The 24904-nt window shown below is 33.3% G+C and overlaps 1 protein-coding gene across 1 annotated transcript in view; it reads right to left on the reverse strand.

Moving 5' to 3' along the window:
- LOC119642584 (ectopic P granules protein 5 homolog) overlaps positions 1–24904 on the reverse strand; it is a 71123-nt gene that overhangs the window by 25572 nt on the left and 20647 nt on the right. The window lies entirely within an intron of this gene.

Raw genomic sequence — 24904 nt, forward strand, 5'->3', positions numbered from 1 at the left:
TTATCTTTCAAATTCTATCTCTTTCTTAGCTCAAGAAAAGTGAAAAACTTGATATTTAAATGGCGTCCTACAAGCACTTTCTCATGGTTAAGCAGACGAGGTGCCGTGAAAAGACTGCACTTATGAACTTGATAAATTTTTTTTTGCGATAACATCGTGTTACATTAGTGTTACGTAAGAGCTTGATAAACTAAAGATACTTGCCGTACCATTATTAGTGCGAAAAGTTTTTCGCCTATGTTTAAGATTTTGTGGTTATTCTTCGTTCCAAGAAAGAATAATTGCTTAGACTTTTTAACATTTGTGAACTTGAATTTTTTTTTTTTTTTCAGCAACCAAAGCCCATAGATCTTTCGTCCGCGATTGAAGCTCTGTTTGTATTTATGTATGCTTGTATATGTTTCCATAATTGGTAATTGCGTTAATAGAGCTCATTAGTGCACCACCTTATAGGTACAGATATATGTGTGCATGTAAACAATTTTTGCGCATTTACGTGTTATTATAGGTTTACAAAATTATTTAAGTTCTTTCTTGATTAAAGTAAGCTGGTTATTGTTTGGCTAGTTGTTTCCTTATTGCTTAAGTAACTCAGCATGCTGGTTCAGTACTTTAGCTGTTATGACTGTTTGTCCAACACACAAAGTTGCTTGCATATCTGTTTATGTGTGTATAAAATCTCCCAACAGCAGGTCATCAGACTTACGCTTGGCGATTTTCTTAAGTTTTATTTCTATTTTTTTCTTTTCTCTTGATTATAACAAAGGAAAAAATATAAAAAAGATAAAAGAAAAATTATTTTCGTTTTGAAAATCGCAATCATCACGTCCATTATTATTTTATGTTCTTAACATAGCAAAAAAACACATAAAACGTTCAATGTGAGGTCAATACTATATCGTATTGCAGCTGTTTTACGACATTTGCACATCGAGTCGATTGATTGATGCATCCAATCCATTGGGATTGAGTGTTGAAAATGGTTTGCGTCCGTAGGTGAGTAACTAATAAGTAATAACGTTATAAAAATATGAAAACGACTAATACTGATGCCAAAAGAAAAGAGAAACATAAATGGATAGTGAGTGGAAAAACTTAATGAAAATTAAATCTATTGACTGTGAGGAGGTCAATTTTTAAGTGCTGAGAACAATTGTCTCGAAAAATAAACAAAGAATAAATTTAATTATTACGAACTTGAGAGGATGCAGGGGAGGCGAAAAACGTTTTAGTTCTCAGGAAATATTTTTCCACAAAATGCGTACGAAATGCACGTTAATTTGCACATCATTAGCGACATATGTAAGACAAATAAAGTTAATTGTTTTTAAGGCCACAATTGCTTGTATTTCTTCTTTTAATTATTTGTACTCTTCTCCCCTATTTTGGTATCTACGCGGCATTGATAATCAAAAACTTAGTTAGGTAGTTGGTTGGGTGGCGATGACGTTGATGAGGCTGATAACGTACAAGGTTGCAAACAAAATTCGAAGAGAGAATCTACGTTTCAAATTCGCCATGTAAACTTGCGAGACGTATAATATGCTCACGGATTGACCAAACAAAGCATTGTACGTTAAAACTGAAGGATGTTTCAAGTTTTTTTTCTTTTTCTTCCTTAGAAGGTTATATTTTTAATAGAATATTTTGCCGCAAACACACTGTTGCATTATAATAATTCTAAGGTTTTTTTCACTTTTTTCAATTGTTCTAATAAGATTTCAACTTATTTTGAACGATTATATATATATATATATATTTAGTTTTATTCTACTTCTTCTCTCTTTTCCTTTTATTAAAAGGTCGTAAGAAGGAATTTAGGCATTCACAAAAAAGGAAAGTTTGAAATATCTCTTGTTTAAGCACTCACTGCGATAATTATCCATTCATTTAGAAGTAAATAACACAAAACAGTATTTTAAATGTTACAGTTGCCATAAGACCGTCTCTCTCCCTGTCTCATGAAAGAGACAATATTATTGATCGGAATTCATTAAAGCTATCGATCTGTTTTAATAAAGTTTATATGCATGTGCACTTGATAAAAACAAAGGTTATTGACGGCATACGTTTACCCTTTCGTATATACGTGTATACGCAAATGTTATGAATTTTTTATTTTTCTTATTTCGCGTATAAGCAAGGTATAGCTTTTTTTAGCTTCTTATTACGCTTTTCTTCTTGTTTAGGTTACTGCATGACTTGTCGTACAAGGGTATATTAAGTTTGATAGATAGATCTACCTCTTCTCTGGGTCTCTTCTTACCTTGGAGTCAATATAAACCAAATCATAAGCGATTTGACACGATAATGATATTTGAAAAATATTATCCTTATTAATTAGCCTAGGAATTTACAATCGGAAGTTAAATAATAGTTCACTGTTACAATATATAAAAATTACGGTTTAAATTTGTAATAATTTCTTGTCCATTTTCACATCACCTGGCTATAGATAATCAAGATTTATGAATTTGTCTACAGCAGCAACTTTAAGACAACATGTAATTTTACAGATCCTTGAACAAATCAAACCTTGAAAAGAAATCTTACATTGCATGATGTAAAAAATTGTAAATATATGTCTCCATGTTTGTACAAAAAGCACTCACAAAATTATTAGATGTAAATGTATTACATAAAGAAATTATTTTAATAACAATTTCATTGTTTTTTATTTTTAGCTTGCTCTAAATTAGACCTGAGTGATTAGGCAGTTAAACTCCCTTATTATACAGCTTAGAGACAAACAATTTGGCCCTTCAACTCGGTTTAGTTTCTTATTTATTTGAAAACAAATAATCGAAATTTAATCATCGACTACGATGTAATCTTCCACTGAAATTTCACCTATAGGTTCCTTTATATAACTATATTATATTAGCATATTATATTAGTGTTAGATTTTGATCTTTTCCAGATCTGACCATTAATGGTCATTATTTTTTTAAGTAGATTTTTAAAATTCTTTTCCCTAGATACAATAAGGAGGAGAAAGTGATTTTGTGATGATTGTAATTTCACACAGCATAGTCGCAGCCGCAGTCGTACATGCACGGGTTATCTTAATCCCAAACAAAGGCGAGATAATAAAGCAGAGGCAGAACAAAGAAAAACGAAAAAGTAATGTTGAACCATTTGAATGAAGAAATGTGGAACACATTGTGTATCCACGGTTGACAAACAGAGGTCAATAGGAGCACGAATATGTGCATATCAGTAACAAGCTGGAAATGGTGTCAAATTTGGGACAAAGTATAAAAAATGCATGTTTATCTTTATATATTGGCCACAACATACAAACTTAACATCTAATCTTGCTCTCTCTTCGCTCGCCTCATGTACGACAGGGTAACTATACACATGCAAATATGCAATGCTTATAGTATCCAAAATGATTGTGTCCAGTCATTGTATTAGTAACACAATGCACAACGGCCATTCCCATCATGTACTTATGTGTGTTTATAAGCAGCGAAAGATACAAGAAAAAAGGAAGAATGTGGAAATAAACATAAAAAAAGTATATATTTAGGTTTCATTTTTGTGCAATTTTGGCAAATTAATGACTGTGAAACACAAACGTCAAAAGTTTGTCTGGATGGCGTTTATCGTCGCTCTCGTTATATGCAGATGTAGGGCTTGACTCGAATATCTAAGTGACGGTTAGGCCCAGCCTGTTGTCTGTTACCTTAAGCCAATTTGTATTTTTATACATTTATATTTATATACAGGTTTAGCTGTCCATTTATATAGCTTATAAGAGTTCACCATCACAAATTGTTGCAATGTTTTGTTTTGATTTATTTTTGATACACAATTATATATACTTATGTTCCCAAGCTACAACTGCAACTAAGATTCAACTTGATGGCTACCACGAAAAGAGCGTGGGGAGCAAAATAAGGTTCCACTTAATTTTTTTTATCGTAAATCGTGGCTATATAAAAACGGTGTATATTTGAGGGGTTTGGTACCAGGAGGCGGGATGGTTTATTTAACAACGCAATTACCACGATTGCATCAACAATACCGACGGCCATAACTATGTATGCGCGTGAGCTCCTTAGAAAATGTGCACGTTAGACGCGTACGGACCTGTATACTGTACATAAAAATATTTTCATCTAGTGTGTGACGTTTGTTTGTGTCTGCTGTTTGGGTCTGCTTATTCTCTTGGTAATATTGTACGATGCTTTTATTGCAATTGCTGTCGATGTTGTTGTTATTGATTCTAAAGTAGTTTGTAATTTGACACACCTTAACAGATTCCGGCTTTTATGGTCGCAATTCGCACAGACCGTTCGATTTTTTAGTCGAATTTATCGTAAATTCAGGAAATCAAATCTTTACGATATTTACACATATATATATGTAAGTATACGTGTATGCGTATGCAATTTTTGCGAAGCTTTGCACCTTCACATATATATTAAAGGCCCTTTAAACTAATTGAGCATCGAACATATATTATGTTTGCCAGTTATATTCATTCAACATGTTTCTTTCAGTATAAAAAAAATTGCATAATTTCTACTTCACTATTTGCCAATATGTTGATCAGATCCATCGGTTATTTCGACTACTTAGTTAATATTTGCCTGGTTTCAGTATATTTTTTCAATTTTGAGATTTTGATTATAACACCGAGGTGTCAATTTTTATTCGTTTTTAAGCTTTCACCTACGTGGCGGAAACCTAACGTACAAAAACGGACTCACTACGGAACATGAACGATAGCCATTCATGGTATCCAACACCCTTAAGAACGTGGGGAAATCAAACCTATTAGCATTAGTCACACACAAACACGTAGCATGCCGTTTATCTGGGCTACCCATTGGTCCATACTGGCTTCTTTCTTCTTCCAAGCGAGTTGTTTTTCGTTTCATGAAAAAGTGTACGTTAATAGATAAATAGGAAAATATAGTAAACAAAAGGATCTAGTTAATTCTAGCAAATATCTTAGAAAGAACAAACAGCACAGAAAGAGAACACTAACTTGAACACGTCATCGAGAGTGTCAGCAATCGCCTGCTTATAGGCTTCTCTACTAAAAGCTAAGCTACTACGGAGACTCAAATTAAAGAAACAGGTCTTCGAGTACTTCACAGATGTACTAGCGTGAGTTGGTGACTGGCTATGTTGGGTTGACATATTCTCCCTACCCATTACAATCCAGCTGGCTGGTATCCAGGAAGTATGGATAATCCGAAACAAGAGTATGCATATATATGACATACTTAATGTCGGTGATTTTGACGCATTAAAGACTAAAATTATTGGATCCGCGCAGTTCAAATTGCCCGCAAATTAACTAAAGATAAAAGATGCAATCTGAACGCGCAGTGTTCTGCGAATGAGTGCTACCAAATTCTATAAACGTAAGCATTGAAATATAGAATCTCTAAGATATGATATACGATTATAAAGAACGATTAAATCTAAGCTCTCTTTTGCAAGCTTAAGTCGCTAGTTGGTATTAGACAATTCGACGCTCTCGAAATAGTTTCTTTATCATTATGTCATCAACTTTTTTACTGCTACCAACAATGACGATGCCATACACTGCTGTGCGCAAAAGATATTAAGACTTTTTCAGTGAAATCTCGAGAACTTATTCAAAGGAGTTTTGTTTTTTAGGTCGGCGGATTTCCTTAGTAATTAATAAAATGCGCGTGTTTATTTTTATTTCAAAATTTGAATTCTTCAATTGCTTTGTTTCCTGTATATATAATAAAAAAGAAAAGAAAAATAAAAATAAATAAATTGAAAACGATTGACATTTTCCATTAATAGTTCCCAATCTTTTTCCAATAAGTGCATTTTTTCCCCAAATTACTAAATAATAGAGAACAATGAGGCATAATGGCCCCGGGGTCGTCAAATAAAAACTCAAATAGATTTCATCTATTAGTGGAGAAATCCCCGCAGAGAAAAAAAATAAAAATTCGGACTTTCCGGGATTGCCAATCAGTAACATCACTCCTATTGACAAAAATATGTTGTTATTTCTTCAACTGATGATAGTATAACAATTTCATAAATCAGTTCTTTCGCTATAAAAAAAGCCCTAGATGGCATTACAACATATATAGACTCAATCTCGATTCTACGCGATGGTAATTCACGTATCCTCGCTGGGAAGTTAAAACCATTAGCAAATTTGTGTCCAATTTCTGCTAAACTACATGACACACTTAATTCAGTTAGATGTGTAATTTATGCCCCGAGCTTAAAACATGTGCCGGAAGACGAAATAGTTCGCGAAATCGGCAATCAAGGCGTGACTGAAGTAAGGAAGGATAATTATGAACTTTGATCGCTATCGGTTACCGTAAACAGTTGATGTGGCTTGGTATAAATGTAAAGTGGAACTTTACATTCCAAATCCCCTGCATATGCTGAAAGCTGTACGCTTAGCTTTCTCATAATTTGCAATGATCAGCACTCTTTTTATACAAATGCGTGAAATTCTAAAAATCAAAACAGAAAATTACTGTAGCATGGGCGAATCGCGACGCAAGTGCCGGGAAATCAATTCAAATGGGACCCAAAGAAGTAACAATAGTTATACCTACGCTGCCGTCGCCTGGCAAATCAGACCTATTAAGCAGATCCATCACCCGCCATAAGTTATATTGAAAAATTCAAAGCAACAACAAATATTGAAAAAATTAAAACAACAACACGTATCCTAAAGTCTAATAAACTAAATTCCCCAGAATCACCAGCTCTAAATTCTAGTCAACAAATTACAATTTGGAATGCATCTAATCTTTCATCCCTTAATAAACTTTCAATTTCAAATAATTCATGTGTGCCCACTTGTTGCACTTCAAATGTAGGCAACCACCTAAGTACAGATTATTCTGTTGGTGAGAATAAATTATTTACGCATAATTCCTGTAGCGACATTTTCGACGGAGACGCTGACATGTCACCTTAGTCCACCTACCACTCCGTTTCCACGTCACACAGGTGATTTTAATCCAACCTTTATATCCTATCAAGAGACCCACCGTAAAAGTTCTTTTAATCCTATTCCACCCAATTCATATACTGGATACATCACGATCGCTGATCATTATTCATAGTTCAAACAAGGAGGTGGTGTTTTTGTAAAATCAAATATACCTCTCAAACGCATAAATTTAAGCTCATACACACAAGCCGTAGCCATACAAATAATGTTAAACATAAAATTTACAGTGCTTTCGCTCTATAGCCTACCTTCGCAATCGTTTTCTCAGCAAGAACTCTACAATTTATTCTCCATATTGTCCCCCCCATTAATAATATGCGGCGACTTTAATAGTTGGAATACCATCTGGGGCTCAACAGTGAACAACACTCGCGGTACTTTTTTACAAAGGGCCTTCATTCAAAGCAATCTCTGCGTTTTAAAATGATGGAAAATCAACGCACTTTTCAACTCATCACACCTTTTCACATATTGATTTAACATGTTGCTCTCCCTCACTTCTTCCTTTGGTTTCCTGGTCTATTTTTGATGATCTACATAATAGCGATCACTTTCCAATCACAATCGATCTTAAACTTTCAACGTCCACTGTTACTCCAGTAAAACAGGCCAAATTCCTCCTAGATAAAGCGGATTGGATCAACTACTCTAAACAGGTGGAGTCATTTTTGAATTCAAAGCCATTTAACGGGAACTGCAACCATGATGTTGCTATTATGTCTAAAGCGATTCGCTGCTCATCTCTCTATTCCTCAATCCAGTTTTTTTAGACGAGCAAGGCGAACTTGGTGGAACAACACGCTCTCTTTATTGAGGAAAAGCAAAATGGGCTTATGGCACCGCTTTAAAAGATTTCCTGATCATGATCATTTGGTATTATAAAACGGCCAATGCTCTATTCAGAAAGAAATTACGAAAATCAAAGACACTTAGTTTCGAAAGTTTTTCGAAAAGAATTCGCAGAAATACATCAATGAAAGTTGTCTGGAACAAGATCAATAGACTCAACCGGGCTTCAAATTTGAACGAAATTTCTGCCATCTGCACTCCTAATGGAACTTTAACTGACGCAGATGAGTTTTCTAATTACTTTGGAAAAGTGTGGCGCGAATACTCCACTAATAACAGCTTCCCTAGTACTTTCATCGAAAATAAAAGGACTCCAAATTCTCTTTCAAATGCTATTGATATGTGCGACATGTTGGTGAAAAATTGTATATCTACCTTAGAACTTGAAAATTGTCTCTCCAAACCGAAGGGCAGGACGCTTGGTCTAGATCGCATCTCATACCAAATGATCAGTAATTCAAGTAAAAAGGAATTATTGGACCTATGTAGTAGGGTATTTTTGATATACCCTACAGAAACTGTGGAAACTGACACCAGTTGTTCCAATTGCAAAGTCAAAAATTGTCTCCATCGCATTCGACTATCGCCCAATCTCTCTTTTATTTTGCCTCTCAAAGATATTAGGAAAGATTAAAGCATCTAGATTATCGTGGAACCTTGGGTCCAAGAACCTGATTACAAAGCAACAAGTTGGTTTCAAGGGGTAGAGAATGTATCGACGCTCTTTTACACATTAATTGTTTTACAAGCAAAGTAATTTCCGAACAGGATCATGTAACAATTCTCTCAATTGTTTTCGAAAAAGCATTTGACAAAGTTGGTCTTCATGTTCTTTTAAGATTCCTAAAACCATGGAATGTTGGACCCAAATTCTTCAACTACATCAAGTCATTCATGTCGCATCGGCAGTTTAAAGTTCGTATTAACAATCATGTCTCTGATTCCTTTCCGCTAACGAATGGCATTCCGCAAGGATCTCCTCTTTCTGGCACGCTGTTCCAGATCGCTTTCAACGAAATTAGCAAAATTCTTTGCCGTGTACCAAGAGTGGAACATTGTCTCTACGCGGACGATGTATACATTTTTACAAAAGAAAAAAATAACACGAGGGCAATCAACATCCTCGAATCTATTGGACGAAAGATCTCCACACGGGCAAACTCGTCAGGGGCTAAAATTTCTATGCAAAAATCAAAAAAATGCACATTTGTCGAAAACAGATGTGCGATGCAGGAAATCTACTGATGCATATTAAAGACTTACCAGTACTAAACGTGCAGACGCTCCACGTTCTCGGGCTCATGTTAAGCAAGATTGACTACGCTTTGATAATTTATGGCAATAGCTGCGAATCTAATGACAACATTCTTAAACCGGTTTATCACCAATAATTGAATATAATTGAAACTGGTCTCCCAGCTTTAGAAAATAAACTTTATGAGTTCAAAACTAAAACCGTCTCCAAGCTTCTTAATTCCAACAAATCTATTGTCCATGAAGATGTGAAAAAGGTTATTATTCCCAAGAAAATTCGAAAGTCAACATCTACACATGACTATTGTTTATACATCGCAAAGGAATTCAACTGTTTTGGTCTTAAACCTCCATGGATTTTGAAAGACTACTCTTTTGACATTTCGCTGTCTATGCACAAGAATGAAGATACTCCAAATTACGTCTTCAGGAATCTAATAGATGGAAAAACCCAAGTACTGGATAGCAACGGTTGGAATCTTTTATACACAGATAGCTCTTAATCTTCTTGTCCGCCACCTGCTTATGCCGTGGTAGATGCTTCAGAACAGGTTCTTCTCAATCACATATTTCACGAAAATACTTCAACTTTCACAACCGAAGCCACAGCTATCCTTCACGCTGCGAACCTTTCCCATAAAAACAAACTCAAAACCGTGATTGTTACTGAAAGCTTATCTGCATTAAAAGCTATACGGAATCCTTCGACTACGAGATGGAGCCCCATCAATAAATTGAGTAAAATAGTTACAACATTCGGCGAAAAAATTTAAATGCTTTGGGTACCAAGTCATATCGGTTTATTGGGAAATGAGCAGGCTGTATGCTGCTTCTGCACTTCTAATTATGAATGATGTAAAAGTTGGATCTTCAAGACGTTGGAAAAAAGTTAAAGAGAAAATTACAGAAGGAAATTTACAATACCATCATCTACTCTTCTATTAACCCTCAATTAATTCCACCCTTATATCCAACAAATGTTGAGAAAACCAAGATCCAAACATTTTCGAAAATTCGCCTTGGCCATACAATTGCAACTTACCAATGGATCTTCCAAGAAGTCTTCCTCCCCAATCTGCAATTGTGGACAAATTCTCACTATAAAGCACATACTATGTGACCGCATTAACTTTGCCTTGGCTAGAAGTATTGCATTTGCAACGACTAATCTATCCTATGGGCATTTTACAATCAGCTGCAGAACAGAATATCAATGCAATATATTACTTTATTAAAACTATTAGACTCAATATCTAATATACTTTTATAAATTGGAGCCGATAGCCTTTGTTGCTAGTGCTCAATGTTTTTTTTTTTAGTTTAAGAATTTATTTCATTAGGCTAAAATTATAATGATAACGTTTCTAAAACCGTTTTTTGATTTCAAAAAATACCCAGAAGCTAGACGTAACCAAATTAGACATGAACGATGACTTGTAGTTCTGTCTAAATTTTGAACAATGAATCCAGCGTGGGACTTTGGACCGCATTACAGAAATCAAGAGTTTTCCAGACACAATTTTGGCGAATGTCTTCATAAAAATAATGAATAACCCTCAAATAATCTTCCTGGTGAACCTTTTATCCGTCAATTGGAAGGAATTCGTAGAGTTCTAGGTTCAGATCTCGAATTGACTAATGTGTGCATCAAAAAATGAGCTTTTAGCTGAAGTCCGCTTTCTTAATTATTTTTCGGCAAAGACGATTACACTCGTCGTAAAAGTCATTACAAATGAAGTTGTCTTTTATAGAAAAATTTTTTTATTCGTTGTTGATAACCAAGCTCTATTTTATTGCTAAAAAATATAACTTATAACGATAGAATTTAAATAATAAAACTAAAAATTTCAATTAAAGACAATGATGCTATTTAAAGTAAGCTACAACACGTAATGCTATGGTGCATGATGGTTCTGCTTGGATCGATGTAAAATATTTCCCTCAGACAGACTTGCAAACGGACATGCAGAGAGGTCTGGATACATGTCGAATTCAACACCGCTTTTGATAATGATCAAGCAGAAGATATGTACTTTATACGATCTCTAAAATTTCTTTCTACCTGTTACAAACATTTCGATAAAAGCACGAAGCATCGACACTCCATAATATCGTATGAGCCCGAACGGCTTTCCATTTTTGTACAGGCATTGTAAGATCGCCTATACGAGAATATATATTCAAGAATTATTATCGTTGTATCGTTGTATCTGCAGAAGTGAGTGATGAGTAATAAGCCAAAAAAATCGTTTGTGTTTATTTTGGGAAACAAACGCGTTCTCACTTCACGTTGCACTGCAGGCGGATCGTTCCACCGATTTATCTGAACAATATATTTTTTGAAAGGTCTTCAGTGTCCGTTCTTTAAGGAGAGGGAATTTTTGTTGATTCGTCAATTTTTAGTCTTAATTTATCATGAGTATACTCGCTACTCTTAAACACTTGAAAAAAGACAAAAATTTAGTAAAGTTAGCTGCGTTCGAAAAAAGAAGTTTATTTAAAATAAAAACAATAACTTTTTCTTATAAATTTTCCTCATTTCATTAAATTACTGCGGTTGGGATTTCACATGTTATCTTTCCGTTTTGACTTCATGTCTAGCAGCAAATATTATAGTCGTGTTTAATCACGTGGGTAGAACAGTTAGTTACATTAGCAAAAGGAAAATTTTCCTCAACTAGAGAAGAATTTTGAACTTCAAAAATTAAGTGCTGAACACAATGAATGTGTTGGCATCGCGCATTATGCATTTGTATGTTAAAATATGATTTGATTTTACATGTTTATATGTAGTTGATCATAAAGCTTGCTTGCATTGTTGTAGTAAACATCACACAAAAAAAATATATAAAATGTTATTTACGATGCATGATGCAAATACTTTCATAGTGTTCAGTGCTTTAGTTAGTTGAGGAAGGTATGTAACAATGGATAAAGCCAACGTGGACAGCGGTGATTTGGTAGTTATGTTAATGGATACAACCGTTTAACGTTTACATGTATATCTATTTACATATATGTGGACGTATGTATACAAATGCAGACAAATTTTATATACATATTATTTGTTATTTTACTTTATTTGCAAAATTTACCAAAAATGTAAAAACTTGAAAATCGCATGCATTGCATTTTTAAAACCAGTTGATCAATAATTGCATTCGTTTTTTATTTGTTTATCTTTTTAATAATGTTTACATGTGTAAGTTATCGTATAAACGAAGGAATGAATGAATGATTAAGTGAACAAATGCGTGAGTGATTGGTCGACTTAGCCGTTTCATATTTGCAGACGTGCGTTTATTTAGATTTCACGCTTGCACGTGCACAGTAAGCTTAAAGTTGAATTGAAAATAAAAACGTTGAACAGAAAGTTCAAGTTGTTCATACCGCCACATATAGTGGTACATAAAATTTCATGCATGTCTGAATGTAAGCGAAGCCGTTTTTGTTGTAATTTATTTTTTTTCTTTTGGTCTCTTTTCCTTTTGAATTGATATAAGTAAAGCAACAACAAAACAAAAAAAGTCGAACAATTTATAATTTATGTATGATAAGCACAACACCAACAATAACAATAACCAAGTCGACAACAACCACGAGGAAAAAGGGTTGCCTGCATAAATCTGGAGTAATAAAAGCCAAGAGTTTCTGTTTTTTGTTTTGTTTTCTCATCTTATACATGTTTTTGTTGTTACAGAAATAAATATTTAAGTCGTTTAGCATATGATATAAACATATATCCATACAGAATATATATTTATTTTTATATATATGTAAATCTATATCCATACACACGCCATAAGCATACATTGAGTAAATATAGTGATATTGAATGCAAACAAGTCGACTACGAGAACAAACAAACAAGGAAAACAAAGAAACTGAAGCTCATACTGAGTTGGACTGAGTGTTGCAGTTACATTCATGCTGAGTAGCGTAGCAAACGTAAAGCTTAACTCACACGTACACATAAAATCGTCTACCTTCACAACACACCAACAATAATCGCAATAATGATACTATGCTGGGAATATTATCGTTGATAATTTTATATTATATTTTGTTTTTCTTGCTATATGATTCGTTGTAGAACTAAAAATTTAAACACATGTACGTATTGCACATGCAACATCATAACATGATATGATGATATGTATAACAACATAACATATTTTAACATATATCAGTATCAGTATAAAGAGCGGCCCAGTAAAATTATAATATATATATGTATATATGTATATAATAAAAAAAAAAGGATTACGCGAAAGGAAGTTGTTAGGTTTATGAATATATAATATTTATACAATGTACATATGTGTAGATAGATACGTATGGACGCGTTTATGCTTATACACACGTTTTATAATATGATAATAAGTGTATCTATAAAATAACATACATTTGATGGTGTAACCTTAGTTAACAAAAATATTGGCATTATTTAGTTATTTTTGAATTTTAATAAATACTAAAAATGTTTAGCAAAAAAAATGCAACATTTTGAAATATGAAGTTAGTGGTTTTCGGCAACTCTTGGGTTAAGAAGTATTTTCAATATTTAACTAATTTAAAAATTTCAAAAACCTAAGTGGTACAAGGGTATATTAAATTTGTGTGCCAGACCCAGAATCAATTTTTCTCCATTCTTGTTTTTTGGGTTCACTGTGCAGGCCACAATTCTTAACATATATTGATGAAATTTGGTACACCGACACCATCACCACCACGCCGGCTCAATGTAACGTTTTTGCTTTTTGAGAAAGATTTGTGTACTTAGCGTCTTATATAAATTTCTATCTCATGGGTGTAATTGGAAAACCCATTGGCTTTTCACATCGCGACTCGGACATATATCTGCAAGAAAAGTTATATTGGGGGGATTTCGAAAAATCATTCAATTGTATTCAATTATTTCGATCCTATTTAACATATTATAAATATTACCTTTCAGCTATTTTTGTCAAGAATTACCAAATATAACAAATTTCTTTTTTGTATAGAAAGTATTATGTAGCTAGTGATTGTAAAATTACCTCAATCCGATTCATTTTTAATAATGTTCGCACCTGGTACGTGAGCTTATCAAAGTTCATCACAACATCTCGAAAAACACAAATTTTGACCACACTGGTGAACGGATATGCTTAAATATGTATAGAAATGAATTCAGGAGCGATTGGTATAATAAAAGGTGTAGCTACCTTAAGTTTTCTTGTAGATGTTGTATATATCCAACACAGACTAAATATATCTTGTATAGTACGGTCTTAGTTATATAATTCGATCTAGTCATACGTACTTTATCGAACTTTTTATTTTAAGAGAGTACCTTACATTCCTCTACTTAACAGAAAAACGAGTTCGCTTAAGGTAAATTATAGCTGTTTATCTGCAAGCAAAGTTTATCAGATAATAATGTTAATGATTGTCCTGTAGTTTCTCCAAAATTTCGCTTTAATTAAGAATTCACATGAAATACGTTACTTTTTCTCCGGCAAGTATTTGACTTTTCCTACTCATTGTTCTTCACTTATTCATATTCTCGCTGCAAATAATTTTATTTGTTACGTATATTATATATTCATTTTTGAACCGACCACGTAAGACATGAAAACGAAATGCAAGTAGTCAAGTATAAAAAGGAAAAAATAAATTAGTGGAACGTTACCATAATTTCTGCTCTCTTTTTTGATTGTGTTCATTAACTTTACACTTTAAATTTATTTAACCTTTGGTTGTTTTTATAATGCAGGACAAAGTATTTTTGCAAAGCACGCTAAAATCTTAAAGGAGATGGCATGTGTGCAACGGCACGTCTTTTTCTTTTGCGGATTTAAAAGCAGTTTTTATAGTAAATAAATAAAATTTAAGATAAGCAGTCATTAAAATTTGGTTTAAGAAAAAATAAGAAATATAACGTTATTTATTCTAATACGGCTTACATTTCCACCACAAGGACGATATTAAATTTGATTGGTACAAGCAATGCGTAAAAGCACTTTTAGAACTTTGTAAACATACATGTACATATGTGCACATATAATGATATATCGATGAACGTGAAATTCTTTTATTCGAATTTATACCCGCTAGTGATTCCAAAGTATTTTTTTTTCTTTAAATTGCCAATATTCGCGTTTTATAAGGTTAATGGAAAAAGTTCATGGAGCGCTGAATGCATGTTAGTATTAGTAATTCCCATGGAATGGTGCTAAATCTCAACAAGTGAGAAGCAAAAAGTTCAATTAAGCCTACTACAACTTAAAGAAGACAATCCACTTACAAGAAAGAGGCGAATATTATTTCTTCAACGCAATGAGTCAAAATTCTGAATAAATTTCTTATATTTTACAATATTGCTTTGATCAGAGCGGTAATGTTTTATGGACTTGTAGCGACGAGGTTTTATTAAAATGAGCAGCAAGCAAATGACATCCCCGTTTCTACGTGGATATTTCGCTGTTAAAATCTCGCTACGATTCTCTTTACCAATAATGCCGATGAAAATCAACAAACAATTGGAAATGACCGGCATGTTTTATCTTGTGACATCATTGCGGAACTAAGCAAATAAAAAAAAAGGCAAAAAAAACACGCCCTTTGCTTCGCAGTGAAAAAAATTCCATGTTTAGATAAAACATGAATTCAAGTTGAAAAATGTAATGAATCGAATCCAATGGCGCCATCTTTGAAGACATTAGTAACAGGCGATGAAAAAGCAGATACGACGCTATAAAAAGTCCGACGGAGATCATGGATGAAGTTGCACCGAAGATGAGAAAGCACGGATTGAGTTCCCATAACGTATTCGTTTGGCGGAGCTGCTCTAGTCTAACCGGGCGATTAACTCTGTGTCCTGAATAAATGAGGCGACCAAAGGGCGTAATCGTGGTAAAGCATCTCAAATTTAGCAGTAGATAGAGCACGATATTAGATCGGATCACATATATGTTTTTGTATTAACATTCATTGAAACCCGTAAAATATCATCGCAAAACACAGTTCATGAAATTCTGATTTCAGCTCAACAAAATTCTTATCACTATTAATGCGTTTCGATGTCGATATAGTCTGAGAATTTGTAGTAGCGTGGCAACCTTCAAAACTTATTAAAGAAACATCAAATCAATATCAGAATCGCTATTAAAATTAGATTTCGCATATCTTTTTCGAGAGCAACTACGCAAATTTGACATTGTTCATACGTCCAATTAACATATTGCACTGCATTCCTAGACACCGTATGGAAGTGTACTCCAGAGTTGGGTGCACTTACTAATCGGAAGACAGAAAACAATGTGCATTCTTGTTATAGGTGTTTTGATTTTGTGTTGCCACGTCTCGGTATCAATTCTATTATAAAGCAAAGTTATTAAGCCCCGCAAATCACACAGAAAAAATAAATATTAGATTAATTTCGATAGTGAAATAAATCAATTCGTACTACAATTAGGAAATACCTAATAATTTTCGATCTAACATTTTTTATTATTTTCGTAATCTTCTTTGTACTATTTCATTAGTGGTTCATTCTACGTAGCATTTTTTCATACATGTTTTGTTATATAGATGCAATCTTGATTTTTACATACGATAATGCATTTAATTTAGTCAGTAACAATTTTCAAACCTTTATTTAGTCCCTGAAGCTTAAGTTTGTTACTTCATTACTCTCCTTTGGTTAATTTACGAAAATTGACTGTATTGGTCTGGATCCAGGTAGAGTATATATATGTTATAACATATATATAACGATAGAAGGCGCGTTAAGGTGCTGCAAGCTTATAATCCATAAGTACAAGTATCGAAAATTTGAAGTGCGCGGTAAGTATAAAGAGGCGATAGATGATTGCCATCTCAAAATATCATCTTTGTCTGAAGTTTTCTTAAATTTTAATAACCTGCAATATAATCCCAGCCGTTGTTATTAAGTAAAGCACAATTATTCCGTATTAACCTAAATTATTGTTGCGAAATTGCAGAGCTCTGGGAAAAAAAATTTTTGTTTTTAAAGCCGGTAAATTAAATCAAGTAACAGAAAGCAAGGCGGAATATTTTAATATAGAGTTGTTATGTTCGTAAACAGTTACTCACAAAGTGCTGTCAAAACTTTATAAAATCATATCGTATTGAAATACATATTGTAAACAATATCGATGGGGTATAGCATTGATTGATATATCGAGTAAATATATTTTCGTCATATCTTGTAAACAAACAAACACCATATACCAGCTAAATGGGGGATATTAGAAGATTCGACTCTAGCTGAACCTCTTCCCTGATTACATTGCATTCAAGATGAAATGAGAAAAGCAATTTCTTTGCACGTGTTTAACGTGATTATCGATATGGTATTAAAAAAAAAAACAAATAACTTAAAAAGTAAAACATCTAAAGAAAAATACACGGTATTGCCATTGAAATATACGCATTTTACAAAAATTCCTCACGCTTCTAATTACAAAACATATACGTGCAGCTACTAGACGAAGAATATTAATGTTATTTTAAAAAAATAAAAAAGAATAAGTGATTTGCTAAACAAAAAAATGAAAAACCATAATAAGTTCAACTTAAGACAAGACATTAAATGGTAGGCGCCTTTCGAATATTTTCAAATTATGTTACTTAAAATTTTCGTCGATGGACTTGAATCTAAACTTGATTAAAATTTTATATATTTCATTTTGCTTATACATACGTACATATCCCCGTCTTCGCACGTAATTCAAATTAGTTCTCACATTAATTAGCTTTAACGATTACCACTTTGAAACCAACGGCATGTATGATTAGCAATAGGTTTGGTTTAAAATGGAAACATTTTTTTAAATTGATTTTCCGCCTAACAATTTATAATCATTTGATTGTTTTTTATACGTATTATAGTTTAAAGCGACCATTAAACGTAACCAGACATTGCAGTAACTCTTAAAAGTGCTATGAAAACCAGATATACACGTGCCATATGAATACTTTCATATGCTTATAATTACATATACGTAACTGTATACGTAAAAATTCTTGTTATTATTATTATTATTATTACTTTTTTTTAACACAGCAGTTATTAGATTTTATGTGTAACTAGTTCGATAGTACATTTTTTTGTCTAGGTAAGTACTTATATATTTATGGGCAATCGGAAGCTTTCACATGATATTCCCGCATTGAGCTTTGCTTTATTTCATGAATTGAAGATGGCAGGGAAAATTCCCAAACAGTTCTGGTCGACAGCAGCAGCAGGTAGAATTTGTTCTAGTTGGAGCGAACGCAGTAAATTGGTTCATTGACAAACATTCTCCCAAGACTTTTTTTCGCTAGAGAGAAGGGAAAATACTGGCAGCCATTATTTTGTAAAGGCTACTAGCAATCCTCTGTGTTAATTGATTTGGCATTTCCCTTAGGCTTCAAAAGATCATTTACCCGTCGTTCCAACAATCCTCTTTTTCGCGGGACCAAGCGCAGTACTCTTTATACTGATTCCGATGGTATATTCTTTACTCGCGACAGTTTCCTCTTTTTGAAAGAGCTCTCATTAAGAACTTGTTCATCCTATATTTTACAATCAGCGGAGTTTTACTTAGAGCAAACCAGATCACTTGCGACCAGTTAGAAATTCTATAGCGAAAGTCCGTTACGGATACAAAGCGATATGTCATCACCTACCAATGTGAACAAAATACAAACTTTAAAATTTTCTTATCCTCAACTGCTAGTTAAAGTCTAAGTAAATACACGGAAGACAGCCGGCGTTATTTCATGTGTTTTATTTTACTATGCCCCACATTTTTAGTTTTATTTTGTTTTTTACTTTGAGGAACTCCATTAAAATCATTCCTGGGTAGAAAATTCATGTTATTAACTAAAGTAAGCCGCAATGTTTTCTTTATCAAACTTGGCTTTAATTAACTATTTTATGACTAGGTCTGATAATTGTGTTTGTCTCATGTATATTTTTTTCCAATTTTTTTTTCTTGTTTTACCTATTTACTAGTTATTCATTATTCAATCATTAGCTTATATATTTTATTAAATGGTTACCTTCTCTCCTGACATTAGGAATTGTAAGCACTTCATAACATTTATCATTTCGCAAATATTTCATATATGTAATCGATAAACACAAGGTTTAATTATGTCCGTCCGTCCGTCCTTAGATTGCAGTGGTTGACGAAAATTCTAAAGCTCTAAGCATTTGAATAAAATGTTGAAATCTTGTCGCTATATTCGTCAGAAAAAAATCGCAAAAAGTTTCGAATAGTAAAAGTAAACTTATATAAAAAAAGAAAAATTTGAAGTCCTACACTTAATAGGAGGAGCAATATTAAAGAGAGCATTGGCATGGGCACAAAACCAATCTCGTGGTTGCCTAATACTCGAAATTAGACAGGGCTACGCATTGTAAGTAAAATCATATACACGGCACAGAAAGGTGCCTAATTTAATAGTATAACTTAGTACCAAATAAAGTCATAAAATGTAAGAAAAAAAATGTGAAGGATTTCTCGCAAAAGCGAGAGAGAAGTTATAAAAATTTAATACGGCGGTCATCCATTTACGCCTTTTACAAATACTCAGAAATGACTATCAATATTTGGAAAGTTTGCAGAAGAATAACTCAATCAACGCCTTATCATTAGATAAGGAGAGGGCCTCACTCTAAAGGCAACTGAATACGCTTTAACATTGTAGCGATTCACATCAGGTTTCCCCCGCCTAAATCGACGTCCTCCAACTTATGCGAATCAGTGAAATACTGACTAATGAATGACTTTCTTTTTATCAGACGTTAAAGTAGGAATTATCAGTTTTACACCAAGTGACTTGAGGCAAATTGAAGTCACCCAATACAACGACCAAATCGGTGGGTCTAGACCGCTTGGCCACTTCACAAATGAGGGCAGCGTGTATCTTGTAAATGGAGATATCAGAATTTGGGGGAATATAGGAGCAGGTTATAAATAGATGTTTATTAGGCGTATTCGCACGAATAGCGATAAATTCAACGTCAGGAGAAGTGGGAAATTCAATTAAATTGGACGGGACTGACGCAGATATGGCAATTAATAAACCACCACCAATGCGATTCACTCGATCATTTCTGAAAACCTGGAAAGAATTGTGGAAAAGTTCAGACGAATGTAGACCAGGTTTTAACCAAGTTTCAGTGAAGGCCAAACAGGGGAACTCCGTGCCCACTGAATTTAGGAAGGTAGAACGAATTTTTGAATTTAGGCCTCTAACATTTTGATAAATGAGAGATAGTGAGCCTGAAGAAACATTTAGTTTCCTGAAGGCGACAGGACTACTGTTTTAGTATTACGGGGACGATCACGAGGGATAAAATTCTTTATTAAGGATCCAACTGGCCACAGTGGTTTATCTAACAACATATCAATGCTTTCAGTCGGAGCAAGAATTTTAAAACAAGCGATTGCTCTAGATTGAGACAGAGCCAATTAAAAAATACTAACCCGCTTTAGATTGAGAAGACCTTTTGTTTGTTGTTTAATTCGGTTATTTTATTTTAGGAATGTATGTTCTGCTTCACAATTGCTCAGAATAATAATTCAATAGGGAACAATATATGTGCGTGGTAGAGAAAAAAAACCAGCATAGAAAGTGTGTGATGCGTGAAGGTTTTTCTTTTCCAGAAACCGTTAAATTTCCGTAAAGCACTGTTCTAAGTGCGGTTTTCAAGAATTACTGAAAAGTACTGTTCTAGATACCGTTTTGCAAAATTACCGTAAGCAACTATTCTAGATACCGTTTTGAAAAATCCAACGATCGGAAGTATTGTTCAGCGTACAGTCACTCCAGGTTACTCAATGGATTTATTCTTCAGACGGATGATTGACAGTCCTATTGCAGGAATTAGCCAATCATCAACTTTTTGAAGGAATAATATAATATGCCTCTTTAGGCTTATATTTTAATGTTGTCAAGGAGATTTAGGAAAACTTCCATGACGTCGGCAGCAAAAACCGGTCCTTACGACTTACACCATTGTATGTGTAGAGAATAATATATAAATTTTTAAATGAATAAATTATGAATAATACACTTATCAGCCTAGAATTTAATGAAAGTTGGTCAAATGCAAAAAAAAAAAAATGATGTGAATGCGATTAAACACGACGAATATACTTGTCTTGTGAAGGATATTAAAAATTATTCGATGCAAAATTGCTTATATACAAATTATTGTGTATGCATTTATATCTTTTCTTATTTTCTATGTATTATTGTGTACATTAACAAAAATTTCCAGCCGCTGAAATGTGCCTCATTTTGCCTGAACATGTTGTGTGCTTTAGAAGATATTCTTATAAAGTTGCAAAGAATCAGCTCTTAAAATATTTAATTTATTTGAGATATGTACTGCACGTATGTAACAGTATTTATTATCTAAATAAGTTATTACGTGAACGTGTGTACACTTACACATGTCCGTACAATTAGCAGATTTTTATTCATAAACGTATGCATTCATTAAGTATTTATCGAAAATTCTAATGTTTTCAAAACCCAATGTGATGATGACTATCATTAGATTTTATGGTTATTCGTATCGGTGAACATAGGAAAGCGTTAAAAATGTAAAATTTATTAATATCATGTATACTAATGCTTATATGACTTAAGTATATGTATACGTGTATGCCTAAGCGTATAAATCTGGAAACGTTCATAAACTCAAATTTATGTACGCGTACGCAAGTGTAGTTGCTTAACAATTTTATTTCTTTTATGTATATGAATTGTGTTCACTTAATATCCAACTAGGTGGTCTCTTAGAGAAAAATGTACATATTACCCTTAGCTTAGCTACACCGTCCTTCTACATATAATACGCAAGGATTCTTCTTATGATTGTTAATGTGGTTTTACAATTGGTTTTCGAAACTAAAGCTTTTCTATATACTTAAATACATGTATGTAATGACAAACATTTGTTCCGACTACCACTGCCACTTCTATTATTACCACTTTTACTGCTACTACTACTACTACTATTTCTAGGACTACGATCATCACTTAATGGTAAATGTGAAATTCAAAATCCAATGCAATTCAATACTAACGATGTCGCGTGTATATGTAAGCTTGCGAGCGTTAATTTATTGAAAATAAAAATTGTTAATTTATACTGATGAAACTGGACACTAATGGGATATTAAACTCACCTTTCCAATATCTTTAATGTCAATACATAATAATTTATGTGTAGTTTTGTTTGTGTATTCATGAACTTCTTTACTCTTCTTAAGGATATTGACAACAATTGCTACACTGTCTTGCTCGATCGGTTTGATCGTTTTTCTGTTTAGCTAGAATACACAATGTCTTCGTGTAAGTTTTCTTCTCTTCTATATACCGACTATTAGTGAATTTGTATGTATAAAGACGCATTCTGCACGAAAGTTAAACATACATATTCCGTACTTTATTCATAGGTTGAGTTTTCTTACTTTTTAGTTTAGGATGAGAATTAAGTCGAGTTGTTAAGACATAGGGCAAGACACGTATATATATATATATATATATCTATCTATATATATTGGTATATATTGGTATAAGTACATGCAAGCATATCTAGCCGAAAGCTATGGAAACCTGTTGCTTAGCTTAGCCTTTTGTGCTTTGTAACATCATATCATATCAGACATACATATCATATGTTTAGCTAGGATGTTCACGAATGCGCTTATATATGTTTCGGTGCCTTAAAATCTTGCATTCATTGGTCATGTATAAATTTATTAATATTATTGTTATTGTGTTCTTTTCATACTTTTTTTGCGTTGTTTTTCTTCTCCTATGTTCATTTTAATTTTAAAGATTTTCAGTGTGCATAGTTTTTATGACGATTTTTGTCGATGTTATCATGAAGCGATGTACGATGCATGAATGCATGTGTGCCTTTTGCAGTATCGCAATAAAAGAAAAAAAAAAACAACGAAATCATAGGAAAACTTCTCAAAGTTCTGCAAAGTAGGGTCGCTTACAAGCTACAAACATTTATACCCGTAGTTAAAGTTCTAATATACGTAGTATTTAGTTAGCGTTCAGAAAAACACAGCTCCTGCTGTGTGGTGGTCTAAATCAATTGTGCCAAAAGATATGTTTGTAATTACGTATGTATATATGAATGTTTATGCATCTATCCATGCTGTTTCGATGCACGTAAGGATGTTTATTTTCTTTATTGTTATTTTTAAGTGCAAATCATAAAAAAAACCCAGGTGGTTTGACCTCTGCCCGTAGTACTGGACACTTCTCTATTAAAACAATTTTGATGTCAATCCTTGAATAGAATTTTTAGTTGCTCGAAGGCATTTATTATACCCAAAGCAAAGTTATTGAGTGTCGCTTCTTTTCGTTATTGCTTTTAGGCCCTTGCTTTGAAATTATTTACAGCCATAAGGTGGATCTTGCGTCTGCGACTTCTTCATAAATATATAGGTGGCGAAATGTGAAATAATTCTAGGATTGAAATGATGCATGTCCGTGTTGAATCGGAAAATTAGTTTAATTTATCAAGATTATGTCACGGTGACCGAAAATCCAATCAACCGTAGCTTTTCTCCCTTATTCGATGAGTACGTTCCACGCCCTTTACATTAACTGCTTTCATTTTCCACTCTACATAATACTTATAATAATTTTAATTGTCTTTAAGGTCTCGAATCAGAGAGCTTCACGATTTTTTCTTAGTGAAATCGCCATGTTCGTCTAGCAGAGCAATTCCTGTATTTCAATAAAATCATGCAGGCGTTATTCTCAAGAGGAAAGTTGGTAATCTCTCGTCAGACGTTTTATTTTGGTTTATTCATTTATTTATTATTTATTTGATATTAAGAAATATGTCGTCTTGGAGGCATTTTTTGAAGGATTTCAGTTTCTTCACTCCCTTTATATTTAAATGTTTGCCAAACGTTACAAGAGTGACGCCCTTGTGTCTGAAACTCTACGTGCACCGTTCTACAGAAGCAATGTGCAACATAGTTCTCTGAAGTTGTAGCGTTCGCCTCGTTAGACAATGGGCTGTGCGTTTTTCTAACACCATTGGCGTTTGCATTGAGTATTATTATATTATTTCCAAATACTTTGAGTAATTCTTTAGGTGATCTTCGATGTTTGTGGATATATGTTAATTTGCTTGTATTTATATGAATAACATAAGCAAATACAGATTATTGGCAGTCACTTAATTTAACGTTTAATGTATAATTTTTTGATAACGTATGTATGCATTTAATTTTCATGAGAATTATTAAAATAACCATATATGTGGATATAAACATTTATATGTATCTTATAAGCACAGGCAAACAGACTTGATAATTGTGTACTTCAGTGCAAAAAAGTGTAGACATCACACGAAGTGTTGGAATAAATAGCTATGCATGTGTATATTTGCTTACGTGTGTTTATGTATGTGTGTTGAGTGCTATGTATCATGGAAATTCTTTAAATTCAGTCTTAGGACATTGACTTTTCAGTTGTGGGGATACCTACCTACCTACCTACCTATGCAGCAGTGAGTGAAGTAAACGAAAGCTTCCATCTAATACATGTTTCTCTCACTTGTGCGGTCACTGAAGCTAGTTTGAAACAAGGCCTTTTCTCGCCTTACAAGCATAAAACAGGTCGTAAACAATTTTGGTATGATGGCTATAACAAAACCCGGTTTCAAACGTCATATCAAACCTAAGCTTGAAACAATTACAACGGACAAAAAAAAAAACAAAAGGCTTAAGCCAAACATAGCATACATGACAAACATAAAGAAAGAGCATG

Source organism: Glossina fuscipes, unplaced genomic scaffold (assembly GCF_014805625.2).
Source record: "Glossina fuscipes isolate IAEA_lab_2018 unplaced genomic scaffold, Yale_Gfus_2 226, whole genome shotgun sequence".
NCBI classification, from domain to species: Eukaryota; Metazoa; Arthropoda; class Insecta; order Diptera; family Glossinidae; genus Glossina; species Glossina fuscipes.